General features: G+C 41.2%; 1 long non-coding RNA gene across 1 annotated transcript in view; it reads right to left on the bottom strand.

The window, feature by feature from the left end:
• The window catches only part of LOC132528792 (uncharacterized), a 738,513-nt gene that overhangs the window by 672,545 nt on the left and 49,991 nt on the right, over positions 1-15,977 (bottom strand). The window lies entirely within an intron of this gene.

Here is a 15,977-nt window from a genome sequence, read left to right as displayed (position 1 = left end):
CAACTGATCCCACTGGGCTGGGAGATGTAGCTAGGAGCTACGCAAGGTGAGTGAAATGTAAGGGACCCCTGACTTAGGCAAGACAGCCTATTGGTGTGACAGACAGTGAGTCTAAAAGGAGGAAATTAACCAAGCATCGCAGTGGTCGGGGAAAGTTTATCAAAGAATTGGGGCCCTGGCATTGTGCTTTACAAAGAAAGGAATTTAACAGAAAATGAAGGGAAAACAGAAGAAAACTGGAGAAGGAAGAACAGGCTGCATAAACCTCCACATTACAAGGTCTAGGTTTCCTCACTATCTTACCACAGTCCACTTCCACCCAGAGTTCCCGGCTCCTGTGCCCTTCCAGACGCTGCCTGGGAACTCTCTTCTCCGCTCCCTCCCTCGCCCCTTCCTTCCACAGGAGACTCCTTGTCACACAGAAAGAATGGGAGGGAGGTGGGGGAAAGGATGATGTCATCCTATGTGTGAAAATTTGTATGATTACTGTAGTATTTTCTGGACTATTTCCCACAGCAGTTTCCTTCATGGCAAGACAGCGTCACCAAGTACAAATCTCACATATGGACTGTCCTGGGGTCAGATGGCCTGAGGAAGTTCAATCAGTTGAGGCCAAGCCATTGAAATTGAACAAGGCCAGAATCAGGGTGAAAAGAGGGAAGCACTCCCCTTGGGTACGTAATTTAATGGGAAGCCAAAAGAGTCAATAATCAAGATAAATACTATTTTAGTATTTAATACATTAATACAATATTTTAAAAACAAAATATTATTATTTAAATAAAGACAGTGTGGTGCTGCCTGCTTTTTTTATGATTCTGTTGTTGTGCAGTGAGAGAGGGTTGTTTTCAATCAGCCCTGGGGTCCTGGACCCTGAGGCCTTTTCCTTCCTCACCAGGAGGGTTGACAAGGACAGGACTTGTGAACAGACTGCACAAGGCAGAGCTCTATATGCAGTCGTGTTTGATGGTAGAGCTTTTATTAACTTTTCCCATTTGGCTACACCTATGGAAGGGCGTTTTGACAAGTGCAAGTAAGGGTGCACATTTTTCTTTTTGCCTTAGGTTTCAGTACGACTGGCGATGGCGCTGATATTGAATGATCCATTCAATTTTAAAGAGGGCGGTGAGTAGGCCAACTTCCTACAGAAGAGACTGAGGGTGGGGCAGCTAACAGCAGGCATCCTTAGTGCATTGCTCACGTGTTAAAGACTGGGGGACAGTAACCTATGTGGATCAGTATGACAAGTGGCAGAAGTAAACCTTGTGATTCAGATGTGAATTGAAGTTGAAATATGGAGTGGCAGTCCAGGGCTCCTAGCCCTCCCCTCTACACTCGAAAAGTCCTTTTCCATTGCTAACTTATCAAAGGGGTATATTGTTTCATTGAGGATGATTCAGGACTAGGGAAGATAGTGAATCAATGTTAGGAAATACAAAAACATAAAAGAATTTCAGAGAGAGCAAATGAATAATAGGAAAAAGTCTGGAAGAGGAAACCAGGACCAGATTTTGAAAGATTTAAAATGCTGATATAAGGAGTTTTAATTTGAACTGTAACTTAGGACTTCTGATTTAACACAGGCACCTGGGTAGCCAGTCCAATGCAGTAGAAAGAGCACAGGATTAGGAATCAGATGTACCAGGTTTGAATCCCCGACATTTATTGACTGTGAGACCTTTGGCAAATTATGTGTCTCCTCCAAGTTTCAATTTCAACATCTATTAAGAGAATGCCTAAGGCACTGATTATTATACAAATAAAATAAGTACAACACATGGCTTACAAAAAATCACTCCATAAGTATTGACTATTATTAATAAGTTCAATCATATTAGATTTAGTGATTGAATGACAAGGAGCAGCTAGAAATCTAATTTGATTTAATTCCAGCAAGACTGAGACAGTGATGTTCCCATGGATACCAACTGATGTCAAGTGTATTAGTGTCCTATGCTACATAACAAACTTAGCAGCTTAAAACAATGCCTAAACATGTATTATCTCACAGCTTGTATGGGTCGGGCATGGCTTATCTGGGTTCTCTGCCTGGGGTCTCACAAAGTGGCAACCAAGGTGTCCGTTGGGCTGCATTTTCTCTGCAGACTCGATTGGGAAAGAATCTACTTCTAAGCTCGTTCAGGCTGTTGGCAGAATTCATTTGCTTATGGCTGTATAACTGAGGGCCCCTATGTTTTGCTGGCTGTCAGTTGGAAGTGGTCTCGGGTCCTGGAGGCCACTGCAGACCTTTGCCATGTGGATTTCTTCCACACGGCAGCTTACTTAATCAAGTCAGCAAGGGAACCCACTTGTTCCATCTGCTAAATTAGAATCATAACATAACATCATCACAGGAGTAACATTCCATCAGCTTTGTCATGTTCTATAGGTTAGAAGCAAGTCACAGGTCCTTCCTACCCACATCAAGGGTAGGGCATGACATAAGGCACAGACACCAGCAGGTGGGCACTCACTAGGGGTCTCCCTATGGTCTGTCTGCCATACTGAGTGAATAGGAAAATCTGAAGGAAAAAGCAATTTTGAGCTTCAGATGAAGAGTTTGGTCTTAGATATGTTCCAGGTTATAGCCAGAACAGCAAGCAATACAATCCAGTAAAGAGGTGGAAATAGAAAATCAGAATTCAAAAGAAAAGTCAGGGATAGACTATGGATCAGGTGGTTATCCAATATAAACAGTCACTGAAACTGCAGGGACAGATTCAATTTCTGAGGAAGACGGGATACAGAAAGAAGGATAGTAGAATGAGGATTAAACCTCAGCCTAGATCTCTGGTGTGTGGGAGGAGAGGGATAAGGCAAACAGCAGAGTGAACCGCTGCTTTGGAAAAAAAGAATAATAATAAATAACAAATAATAATAATAGAGTATTAATAAAAACTATTATTTAAAGAGCAAATCCTCCTAATATGTCAGGGCTACTTAAAGGACATTACATGTACTGGCTCATATAATCTTCACAAAGCCCTGTTAAACAGTACCAATACTATTCCTGTTTTCCAGAAGTGAAAGCTGAGGCACAGAGCGTTTAAGTAGCTTGTGGGAGGTGACACAGCTAGGCTGATACTAGAAACTGGCCTTTGGCTGCTAAAGAAGAAAACAGGGAGGGCAACTTCAGAGAGGCCCAGTCCTCACACAGGAGAAGTGACTCACCTTGTCAGGATGACAGATCCAGAGATGGAGTGGCCATTGTTAGGAGCCATGTCAACAGAGCAGTAGGTGCAGCAGGCAAAGGCAGGGCTAGGAGAGGATGGGGATCAGAGAGTAGAGGTTTTAACCATTGTGGGCTTAACCCTCCCCTCAGAAAAAGGACAAAGAACCCCAGCAACTTCTCAGCTTCATTAGATTCTTGATGCCTATACCACAGAACAGCATTTAGTTGTTTGCATGACTGTATTGCACATGCTCCTAAGTATTTTATGACATATCTCCAATCTTTGTCTCATTTGTACAGTGGGCACAGTACAACGAAGTCTTTAAAAAGTTAGACTGCCTTTCAAATTATGGCTCGGTTCCTTAACTCGCAACTAGTTAAGCACTTCCTTGTCGTTCAGTTTCCTCATCCAATAGATCATAGATCATAGTAACACATGCTGTGGTTGTGAGCTCTAATTTAGCTAATACATAAGATGTGCCTAGAAGGCCTGTAAATGCCAACTCTTACTGTTCCCACATCTTTGCAATTTGCTGGCAAGCAACCCATGAAGAGAAGCATGTCTTCTATTATTTGTTAATACCCTCCCCTCACACCTCGAGTAACCAGCATGATAGAAGGCGTTTGATGGTTCCTGGAAAAATTGTGGATAAAGTAAAAGAAATATCACCAGGAGGAATGTAAGAGAATCACAGGTGGTGGAAGAGGCGAAAAATCAAAATGAAAGTTAAAAGAAGAAACAGAATGTGTTTTTAGAAGGGAAAAAGGGCATTGGATAGGAAAGTATCATGCCAATGACATGACATTTGAATTAGGACTCAGAAACTGGGACCCATGAGCATGACTTGGCCTTTCTAGCTCCAGCTCATGCTGTGTGCACAGTGTTCCCATCATCAGGGCATTGATGGAGTGAATGCATGAAAAAGCCACAGAGGTTTTTTTTTGTAAACCCTAAAGCTAAAAACATATATTACAATTACTGAATTATTGAGGTGATCAGTGAGTTTCAGCATGAGTTACCGTCAAGCTTTAGTGATTTTCCTGTGGATTACCTAAGTTTAGGTCTGAAGTTTTGTCACCCATCACCCTGCTTGAGGTCCCTTGTCCGTGTCCCGGGTGGCCGTGCAGCTGGAACCAATTTCCCGCTTCACCTCTTCTTTTTAGGTTTGGGTCCAGGATGGGTGAAGAAGACAGCCATTTGTAGGTGAGGGAGTACGGGAGGACCTGACCTAGGAAGTTATGCTGAGATGGGCAGGCATTACCTGGACAGTTCAGAAGTCAGATCTGGTTTCGGGTGAGCCTTCTGGAACCTAGATTTAGAGCAGGTCCTTAGTTTAGCATCACTAGCTGGAGAAGAAACCAGGGTCTTAAAAAAGAGAGAGTTTATCTCCAACTTTTTCACAGGATCAGGACTGATCTGAGGTTTATCCCCAAATATTAGCTACTGAATGGGTGTCACTAAATTCTTGATTTAATGAGAGTCCCCCCTCCCCTTTCTTAAATGTAATTGCCCAGTTACACAAGAATAGATCATGGCTGGGGCCGTCAAAGGATGCTCAAGGCAAGTGGGCAGTCCTGAGAGACAGATCTTGTCCCCTTGGGAGTGGTATATTGACTGGGTGATCTGAGCAGAGGATTAATATGAGGAAGGCTGGGGTGCCTGCTCCTTGAGCCGGGGACAAGTCACTTACAGTAAGGGCTCTGTCTCAGGTCCCCAACATGGAGAATGGGGTAGATGCCACAGGGAAGGAGAATGGAGTAGAAGTGCCCATTGATGCTTGTTCGTTTTTCTTGTTACTCTAATAGGCTCTTTTGCTCTTCTTTTTTTTTTTTAAGAGGGAGAAATTACTTTCCTAATTAAAAGTTATCCTTTGGGTAACAGTTAATTGGGAAAGTTAATATTTGTCTCCCCTCCTCTTCTCTGCTTCTTCCACCCCAGTCCTTCTGACCACTAAGCGCTACTACAACCACCAACACACATCTAGAATTAACCCTTTGTAAAGAGAACCTCTTCAGGAAGAACATTTCCACCTTGAGAGGAAGGAAAGCATTTCTAGAATCCTAAGCTGGGGCAAGAGTTATTGCAGAGTATCTAATAGTTACATATTCTTTGGAGGGCAGGGAATGCACATGATTTTTTGTATAATATATTCAAATGTGAGTAATAATAAGAGAAGCTTTATAACTGAATTCTGCCACATACATATTTTGACTTTTAAAATAAAAATTAATTTTTGTAATTTAATAACATACCATGTAAATAACTTATAATTTATGTAAATCATTTGCCAACTGTTTCAGCTTAGATGTATTTTCAGGCACACGAAATGACCTCTGAGGTTTCACTGACTTAGCTGCTCTTCACAGTCGAGTGAAAGGCTCCAACCAGGTTTCAGTGGAAGAAGGTACTGCTTTGGATAATATATCAATGAAGGTGATTGTGTTTTCTTCAATACTGAAAATGAATCTAGCTTGGCTAATAAATTATAAATCATTCACATAACAATTCATGCTAAAAGATATAGTCCCTGTTGTCATTCAATTTGCAGACCCGGTGACAGCACATGCCATCCATGGTTAATTTTATGTATCAACTTGATACCCAAATATTTGGGCAAATATTATTCTGAGTGTTTCTATGAAGGTGTTTTTGGATAAGATTAACATTTAAGTCCATAGACTGAGTAAAGGAGATTGCCCTCCATAATGTAAGTGGGCCTCATCCAATCAATTGTAGACCTGAATAGAAAACAATAGCTGCCCTTTCCCCAAATAAGAGGGAATTCCTCCTGCCTGCTGGCCTTGCAACATGAACTGGAACATCAGCTGCAGACTTTGGACTTGCCAACCTCCATAATCACAAAAGTCAATTCCTTATACAAATATCTTTCTATGTATACCCTATTGGTTTTGTTTCTCTTCTGGTTTTCAGAGAGAACCCTGAAGAACCCTGACTAATACAATACACCATGGTTGACATTTTGCTATTTCTTGGGGTATTATATCTAGTGTGTAAGTGGTGGTGCTCAGGATTTTAGATAGAGATCACAGTATATATACAGATTTGTCTTCATTGTTTTTTTTTTTTTTCACTTAACATTAGGTCATTTTTTCCCCTATATCATGGTGTTATCAGAAAACAAGTTAAAATGTGTGATATTTCATAATATGGATATGCCATCCCTCTATTATTGGACTTCAGGTTATTTTTGCTAACATACATAAAACTCCAGTGAACATCTCTGAATGCAAAATTTGCCCCTTATTTCTGATTATTTTCTTGTGGTAGGTCCTCAGGAAAGGAATTATTAGGTCTTGTCCAGGCTCTAGCCAGCAATGCCTGGAAATACTTGGGTCACCTGAGCAATATATCAGGCTCTAGTAACTGAATAGCACTTCTCATAGGGAGGATGATTAATTAAGATGCAGGGAAGTAGCTTAAACAAAGATACTTACCTGATCCTCTCTGCCAGGTATTTGTATTTATAAGACCTTTGCAGGGGTTTTAATGGTTGACAATGCCTGAGAACTCTCTGAAAGCTTCGTACGTGTTTTTGAAGTCTAGACAATATGTATACTTGTCTTATGTTTTCTCCTCAATTACAGCCAGCTACAACTGAATTCATCAGTGACTCAGCTCTAAAATGGATTCATTCTATCCTTCATGTCAAACTTGCTTCTCTGACACTTCTGAACTCCAATATGTTCATTCTTCTCAATCTTCACTTTTCTTATAACCATGTTCTTGGCACTATTTTGAAGCTCTTCCAGCTTATCTTATTGGTGTTCATTCAATGTCAAGTCAGTGACATCATCCCACTGTCTGAACTCCTATGGAGCCAGATTGGATATCCCTTGCCATTCTGTTCAGATGTTGATTCTCTCTTGAAGAAAGGCTGAGTCAAGACTCCCTTCTTTCAAAACTAACTTGCCTTTCTTCTCCTTTCCTGTGCCATAATTTCCACTTCTGTGGTCGCTGAACAATGTAAGACCACTCCAGTCGTTGTCTTGAGCAATGTCTACTTAAGAACCTGGATCTTTCTCTTTATCATTCTTATTAAAATAACTAATGATCAATATCTTTCTAGAGTCTGAATGAGGATTATGTTTTATGTTAATCAACAGTAGTTATCTATTATAGTTAGAATTATTCTTTTCTCTCTCTTAGGGGCATTTGCATTTCAAAGAGATGTTACTAGGGAAACAGATCTTAAATATAAAGAAAAACATCTTTACAGATGATATTTCACAAACTATGTTGTGGTCTGGTAGGGATTTGGGGGAGATTTTTGATAAGAGTTACCCATGAAATGTCATCAAAAAATGAAAGTGTTATTCAGTAACAAATGAGAGGGTCTTGAATTACAATCATAATAATTCACATTTTTCTAAGCAACTTTCAACTTTTGAAATGCTATGCTTTTGTGTAATATGAAATTTAAAATTCAACAACCCACCACACCAATGCAAGATACTAATAATGGGAAACTGAGGGCAGGGGGAGAGGGAGTATCTCTCTCTGTACTTCCTGCTCAATTTTTTTGTAAAGCTAAAACTGCCCTAAAAATAAAGTTTATTAATTAAAAAAAAGTTCAACAACACTGTGAGATAGAAATTTTCATCTGAATTTTATAGAATCCCAGATGTAGAGCAGTGTTAAGTGCAAACCCAGGTCGGTTGACTCAAGACTCTGGTCAAGATCCCCACTTGTACTGTTTCATTTCCTCCCCTGTGGAAGGAGAACCTCGAGCTTGCCTGTTTACAGTTTTGCTTCACATGCATCTTCAAGGATTGGACAAATTTTTCCCTCCATTAGGGAAAAAAATGAACCAACTAACCAGCCAACAAACAAAACCAGCAGAGAGCGGGCATGTGGACCTGCAGAGGAATTGTACAAACTGCTAAAACCCAAATCTCCTTATGTTTAGTTTTTCCCTTCAAGGGCAAGAACATGACAATGTTTTAGAGTCTCTCATCACTCTGAGTTAGTTCTAAACTACTGAAATCTAATGACTCCACCTGGTATAGAGATTCCCTTATGCCAAGAGTAAAGAAAACCATTTTTCTCAGAACCCAAGGGTGTAATCAATGAAGAAGACGCCAGCATCTCTGTTGAAAGACCCACCATTTGTGTTTGTGATGGCAGAGAAGGCACAGAAAGCTTCTGAGAGCCTGTGATACTTTTAGCAGGCGTCTGGCATTTGAGGCAAGACCATTTACCCATAAAACTGCCTTCTCTTTCAGCTTGGTAACCATGGACTCTAGCCAGAAGTGATTTTGGCTCATACTTGTCCTTTCTGAATTCCTCTAAAGAGTGAGGGAGAGAAAGGAGAGAATTTTTTTCCTTTTTGGTAAATTAAATTAAAATAAACAAAACATCTACTTATATAGTTAAAAATCCTTGGAAAAGTACAAAGCTCTGATTGTATGGATAGAAAGCTAGATATTTGATAAATGTAAAAACACCCACACACACACACACAAAAACACTTTTTTTACTTTTTAAAATGGATTGAGACCTCATAGTTCCGAAGCCAGGGCACACAGACTTTCACTTACCTTCTCTGGTCTGGCAATTTCATTCTGCTGGCAATAAGTTTGGCTTGTACAGTGAGATTTTGAAGAGAGGTCTGAGTTTGATTAACTGTGCCTTTATGAATAACATCCTCAGAGAATTCCAGGCTATGTTCAGACTCTCAACTATAGCAGCCATGGAGCATTGGTGCATGGCTAAGCTGCTCCTTGCAATCTTCCTTGAAGATTCTGACAGATCGTAACTCTTCCAACCTATGGCAGTCATCACGTTTTTTGTAGGGTGATATTCCTAACATTTTCATTTTACTCACAGTCTTCAGCTGATTTGTCAGTTTATTGGGAAGCATTAAATCCATTTTGGTATGTAGTTTGCTCCCTGCTGGAAGTGGCTAATCAGACATAGACTTGGGATGTTCTCAAAGGATGAAGACATACCTAACTGGAGGGTTAAGACAAGTAGAAGAGAAGTGGAAACAATCCCTAAAATTATTTATAGCTGTTGTAATTTCCTACAGCTGTAAATAGTCTACAGCTATAAAATTTAGTCTTAGAGTCTCCCCTTGGTGAGAGTTGCTGTCCGTGGACTCTTCAGATCATGGAGAATCAGCAGTGGTGGTAAAATGCCAGGGCCACACCCATGGCAAATACAGCTACTGCGTGGAGGAACTTTCCCAGTTGGTCTGTCAATTGGTAAATGCCATTAAGTGGAAAATCAAACGGCAACTAATGTTTTTTCCTCCTTAACAGAGACCACCAAAAGTGGGAAAAAAGGCCATTAATCTTTCCTGTGTTAATTGAGAACACTGGAGGCCATTATGAAACCATTTCCTTTGGAGTCACGCTACCCATTTGAATCCCTGCTCAAGTTTGTTGAAACTGTAATGGTAGTAGGCGTTATCATGTCACAGGGTACCATATTACAGCATGATTGCTTTCCATTCTACATGGTTCATAAAGGAAAATAAATTTTGAATAACCAATGGTGAGAGTTTTAATTGGTATATATTTTCAAGAGAAGAAAATGTTCCAATCATAATATACTGCATTGGTAATTCAGTAAGTTTTCTCTTCACTGTGCTATTAAAGATGCAAGATATTCATGTTATGTCATAATTTTCTACCTCTTTTCTGCAGAAAGGCAAAAATTTCAGTACTATCATATATCACATGTATGTGTGTTTTGGAAAGTGAAAAGACTTTTGTCTTATTAATTTTTTAAATAATCAGCAATATCTCTAAGAGAATCATTTCTAGGAGAACAGGCATCTGTATGGAGTTCACTATAGTGTGGAAATCCAGAGTAACTAAGAAATCGTCAAGCAAACCAGTTTATTTGTAATTCCTACTCAATCTTCTTTCCTTTTAGGAATTTCTCTCTTCCTACCCTTCTACACTAACCTCTGCACCAGTACAATATCTCCAATCAGCTTTTTGTACAATTCTGCTTGCTCTGAACCTTTGCCCTCCACGCCCTCATCAAACTATATTATTTATTCCTTCAGAAACAGTGATTAAAAAACAAACAAACAGGACTTCATTCAGCACCAAACATTTCACCAGCAATGATGGATGAAGACCTCAGACTACTATATGAAACATATTTTCAACTCAGAATTTCATATTTAGCCAAACTATCAATCAAATGGAAGGCCATTATGAAAGTCTTTTTTAGAAAGGCAAAGCAAGGACCCCAAATGTTTATCTTCCACAGACCCTTTCTTTGAAAGTTATTTGGACATGTATACCTATTAAAACAATTCTGTACCCAATTTCCAATTTGGAGAGGGGCATGGTTTCTCACACCACCAAGCAATTCTCAGACACAAGCTGGGTGTCCTACAATTCAACTCAATTCTGACACTGTCTACCTGGAGGTTGCATCAGATCCCACAGGTTAAAGGCTTAGTCCTACAAGGCTGCACACACACTGCCCCCACGCTACACAGACACCTATACATACACACTTTGGTTGCCTATGAAAAACCCAGGTTGTTACCTGTAATTCTGACCAATGGGCTGTAAATCAGAGGGTTGGGTTTGAGACAGGAAGGAAGGGGGCAGGGCACAACCATTAAAAGAATGACACAGTCATTGAGAAATCAGGATATGACAAAAACTGGTTAGAACCTACTAGGCCCAAGGTGGTGGAACATTTGACTTCCAGCAGACCTTGAGCCTTGGTACATGCTCATTGTAATATGTTAGCACATGCTAAAAGACATACCCACCAATGCCATGACAGTTCCAAGGCTGACCATAAAAGGCCAAAAAGTGGGCGGTGGCCCAATTCCTGGAAATCCCCCTTCCCCAAAATAGTTGGAGTGTTAGCATAGGAAATTACCCAGCCCATAAAAACTAACAACCCCATACCCCAAAGCCGCTCTCACTGGACTGCATTCTGCCTATGGAATGTGTACTTCTCTCTTGAATTCTTTCCTGTGTGAAGCCAAGGACCCTCATTTGGCAGCCCATCCCAGGAACTCGCCTGAGACCTGGGACATGAACATTCTCTCACTGCCCCTTTCTCCCACAACAGGTTAATTTGCTAGAGTATCTCACAGGACTCACTAGATTTCTGGTTTATTACAAAGGATAAGGATCAATAGCCAAATGAAGAGATATACAGGGCAAAGTCTTGAGCAAAGGGACTTCTGTACTCATGGAGTTTGGGTTCCAGCACATGGAAGGCTTCTGCTTTCCCAATCTGAGAGTTCTATCACTCTCTCCTTTAGGATTTTTGTGGAGGCTTCACTACATTGGCTATTGGTGATTGATTCAACCTCTAGCCCCTCTCTCCTCCTTGGAAATTACCAGGTGGGAATGAAAGTTTCAAGTCGCTATTCAAGGTTTGTTCCTCTGGAAACCACCCCCCATCCTTAGGTGCTTTCCAAAAGTCACCTCTTTAACATAAACCCAGTTGTGATGAAAAGGGGCTTGTTATGAATAACAAGACACCCATCTCACCTTTATGGCTCTGATGTGATCTCAGAAACTGAGGATAGAGAACAAATATTATAACAAAAGATGCTCCCATCGCTCCTATCCTCAGGAAATTCCAAGGGTTTTGAGAGCTCTGTGCCAGAAACAGGGATGAACCATGAACGAAGACTACATATAATTATTTGTTATGTGTGTGTGTATGTATTCTCTTATTATAAATTACTATATCACAACTATAAAACAAGGGAGTAAATCAAGAAAAACAAACTGTGGGTTCCAGGAACCATTGGATTAAAAGCAAGAAAGCAGTGGCATCTTACACCAGATTCATTGATTTGTAGTAGCTCTAGAAAATCCAGACTGTAACAAAAGTATAGAGCTCTAGCTATAGGTAGGAAAAATCTGAGGATATTCTCTTAGAGACAAAAACCAGATTGTAAAAACAAAGACAACTCATTCTAATTTGATTGCAGGATCATGTTTATTTCACTGGCATAGGATTATGATATTGAATTACTATATGTGTGTGTGTGTGTGTGTGTGTGTGTGTGTGTGTGTGTATGTAACATATATATATATATGTTAGGTAGCTAGTCAGACATGAGCAGGTCCTACCCCATTCTGGAGGGGGTCATCTTTCCCTCTCCGACCTGGACCCTGGTAATCAGAGCACACCCAGAGATCCTCCTTCTTCTAGTCAAGGACCACCGATAAGTTTAAAGTCTTATCAGGACTAACCAGGATAAAACTGTTACCAAGTCCAAGCTTGCTTTGCTCGCTGCAGACAGGCCAATGAATCGGAGACAAGGTGTTGAGGCAAGAATACAACTTTATCTGGAAAGCCAGCAGACTGAGAAGATGGCAGACTAGTGTCTCTGAAAAAGCATCTTATCTGGGTCTGGATGCCAGTTTCTTTTATAGAATCAGAGAGAGAGAGGCTTTGAAGGAAGTAAAGTGAAAGGGCCATCAGTTTTCTGGAATGAGCAGCCTCGGTGAGGGGATGCGTTAGTTTCTTCTCTTTGGCGGCCATCCACAGGTGAGCAGGGTCAGATTGTCTCCCAGTGAGCTGAACAGCAGAGGGGCAGGGTTCCCCAAGGCAGGCCATATGTATGATTAGGACAACAAAAAGCAACGAAAAGCAAAGGTTAAAGTCAAATAAACAGATCCCATGTGGAGTCCAATTCAGCTCTTCCCTTCCCAACGCAGGTTGGTACAGGCACACCAAGACCTAAAAAGTGACTCGACGTAACCAGGGCCCATTATGCCTTAATTATAATAAATCAGCCTTGCGGTTTTTGCCCTTCACCACGGGTTTAGACTGGGTGCTTATGGGTAAATGCCTGCACACTCAGGAAAAGGTTATATAACCTAAAACTGTCAATCAACTTGTCAGTCGAATGACATAGAACACGGGGAGGGATGGCCACCACTCTAAAAAACCCAACCCTGCCCTCACTGCGGGGCTGTTTCTGGTTTCCACACAGCCCTCTCTCATTCCTTCTTGAGAGTGTAAATTTGCTTTGCTTAATAAAACTGTTGCTGCTAAAAACTGCAAATGTCTCTCAACTGAATTCTTTCCCTCCAGAGGGCAAAAACGGAGGAATTGCTGTTTTGCCAGTAACATATATAAGGCATATAACAATGAAATGTAAATACAGCACACTATGCTCTCAGAGTTGAATAATTTTTATGTGGGCACAATGTAAAGACTGTTCATTGATTTTCAATTTCTAGAATCAACTTATAAACAAAGTGCAGAAGACATATAGAATGAAATAGAAATATTTTTATTTTAGAAGGGAGGAGATATGGAAGCAAGCACTGGAGTACGAATGTCTTTACTTCACAAAATGGGATCTTGAGGCACACTCTGTGCTGGATAAAAGCAGTGAACACTTACGCATGCTGCTTGAAGCTGCAAAGTAACCAGCAGAGGATCTGAGGGCAGTAGTGTTCTCAGTCTGGATTAGGTAGTGTGTCAATCAGGATTCTTAATCGGCAGCAACGGAAACCACCTCTGTCTGACTCAAGAAGGAAAGGAAAGCCTCTTTTAGAGGACTGGAGAAACTGAGGCTTAGTGACCAGGAGCAATTTAAAAAATCACAGCAGAAGTGATCTAGTGGCAGAATTCCTTTGTTAGCTGAGCAAGCCATGACAGTTTGTACTTTAAACACAGTTGGCATGGGAGGCTGGGTGTCCTGATCAGCACTGCTGCCACTGCTACCCAGGAACTTAATCTTACCACAAACGTGCCTCTGGGAGCTTCATCCTACTATCTGAGAGGAACAGAAGATCTGTGCTTTCAGAATGCGAATGTTTTCTGATGGAGTACTGGAAGCCTTGTGCCCGGCAGGGATGGGTGGGGCAGGTGAAGTCATCCCTGTGTTGATTGGGTGATGGGTCTTGGGGGTGGAAGGGACTGCCAGTGCCATGCTTCTGCTTTTCCAGTTTGGACCCCAGAGCTGTGACATTAGCTTACTAACCTCTCTCTAGGGAACACCGCTCTCTTCTGTCACTCACCACAGGCTGAGCCATAGCCTGGGAGGGGAAGGTGCAAACTCTCTTTATTCAGGGCCAGGGTTATGTAACCTCTTTTATCACCACAAGGGTGTGTCTCCTGAAGCTGGCAAGGAAGGCAATAAATAGCTTTCAAGTGTTTCATTTAAAACCTCAAATAAATACTTTAATTTTTTTACTTCATTTGCTTTGTGAGACTTTTGAGCTTTATTAATTTTTTCTAACTTGGGAGCATAAATATTTTAAACCATCAGCACTGGAAGTCAAGAAAGACACAGGATCTTAAGTAAGTCATGTAACATTTCTGGAACTCAGGTTTCCTTACTGGTAAAATGGATTAGTTCTCCTCTCACGTTATTTTCATTGAACATTCTATGATTCTGTGATTGAATCCAGTAAATCCATTTTATATTCCCGTGTATGGTCTGCATCTTTTTTTCTGTCTTCATGAGAGACATTATCAACAGCGTCAAGGGGTAAAAGTAAAAATTTTATCTCTACGATTCTAACCACCCCCCCATCCCACCTCATGAAAGAATCTCTTGATTACATACACATATGAGTCAGGGAGATGTATGTAGAGAAAACTGGTTGTGGTTTTAGTGGCTAAAAAATAAGTCTCCACATTATTCACAACAGCCCCAAAGTTAAACAATCTAAATGTCCATTAACTGATGAATGAATAAATTAAATGTGGTATATCCGCACAATGTAATGTTATTTGGCAATAAAGAGAAATGAAGTACTGATATATGCTACAACATGAGTGAATCTTCAGAACATTCTGAATGAAAGAAGCCAGACACAGAAGACCACATACTGTACGATTCCATTTACATGAAACATCAAGAATAGGCAAATCCATAGAGACAGGAATTAGATTAGTGTTTGCCAATGTAAACATTAATAAACAGAAACGTCATCAAAATAGAGTCAGGAGGCCAGAAGGCAAAGCTCTTACACCCTAAGGTGATAACAGAGCCCCACAGGAGGAAGAAAGACTTCCTCTACTTGCCTGGCAAGAGCACAGCCAGTGAGAGACTGTCACAACTCAGCCCATGAACAGCCACTATACCTTGAACTCTCAATTCCTCCAGTTGACTCTTTGCTTGCTAGAACACTCCCAACTTCCTTTTCCCCTATTTGAAAGAGTTCTTCTCTCCTTTCTGTTCAGGGACTTGCAGGTGACTCGCCATTGTTGCAGATCTTGTACTTCAATTCTTTGCTGCTCCTGAATACACCCATGTGGGCTGGAGAAATAACTGGCAGTCTATTGGTTTTAGGTCAAGATTTTGGTGATCAGTATGGGGAGCCAGAGAAACCCCCGACAACTCTGAGGCTGGTGAGCAAACAGGTGCCGTACCCACACTGAACCCGTTGTTGCTCACTGCTTTTCTCCCAAGCCCTGGAGTTTGAGGGTGAGTTTTTTTTTTTTTTAAATAAGATGTTGGGGGTAGGAGTTTATTAATTAATTTATTTATTTTTGCTGTGTTGGGTCTTCGTTTCTGTGCGAGGACTTTCTCTAGTTGTGACAAGTGGGGGCCACTCTTCATCGCGATGCGCGGGCCTCTCACTGTCTCGGCCTCTCTTGTTGTGGAGCACGGGCTCCAGATGCGCAGGCTCAGTAGTTGTGGCTCACGGGCCTAGTTGCTCCGCGGCATGTGGGATCCTCCCAGACCAGGGCTCGAACCCGTGTCCCCTGCATTAGCAGGCAGATTCTCAAACACTGTGCCACCAGGGAAGCCCTGAGGGTGAGTCTTTCTCTTGGATCCAAGCTTCCTTCCTCTTTGCATTTTGAGACTCTCCAGGTTTT

The sequence above is a fragment of the Lagenorhynchus albirostris genome, chromosome 11 (genome assembly GCF_949774975.1).
Source record: "Lagenorhynchus albirostris chromosome 11, mLagAlb1.1, whole genome shotgun sequence".
Taxonomy (NCBI): Eukaryota; Metazoa; Chordata; class Mammalia; order Artiodactyla; family Delphinidae; genus Lagenorhynchus; species Lagenorhynchus albirostris.
Note: the sequence above shows the minus strand (reverse complement) of the source record. Positions and strands in the feature narration are given on the sequence as shown.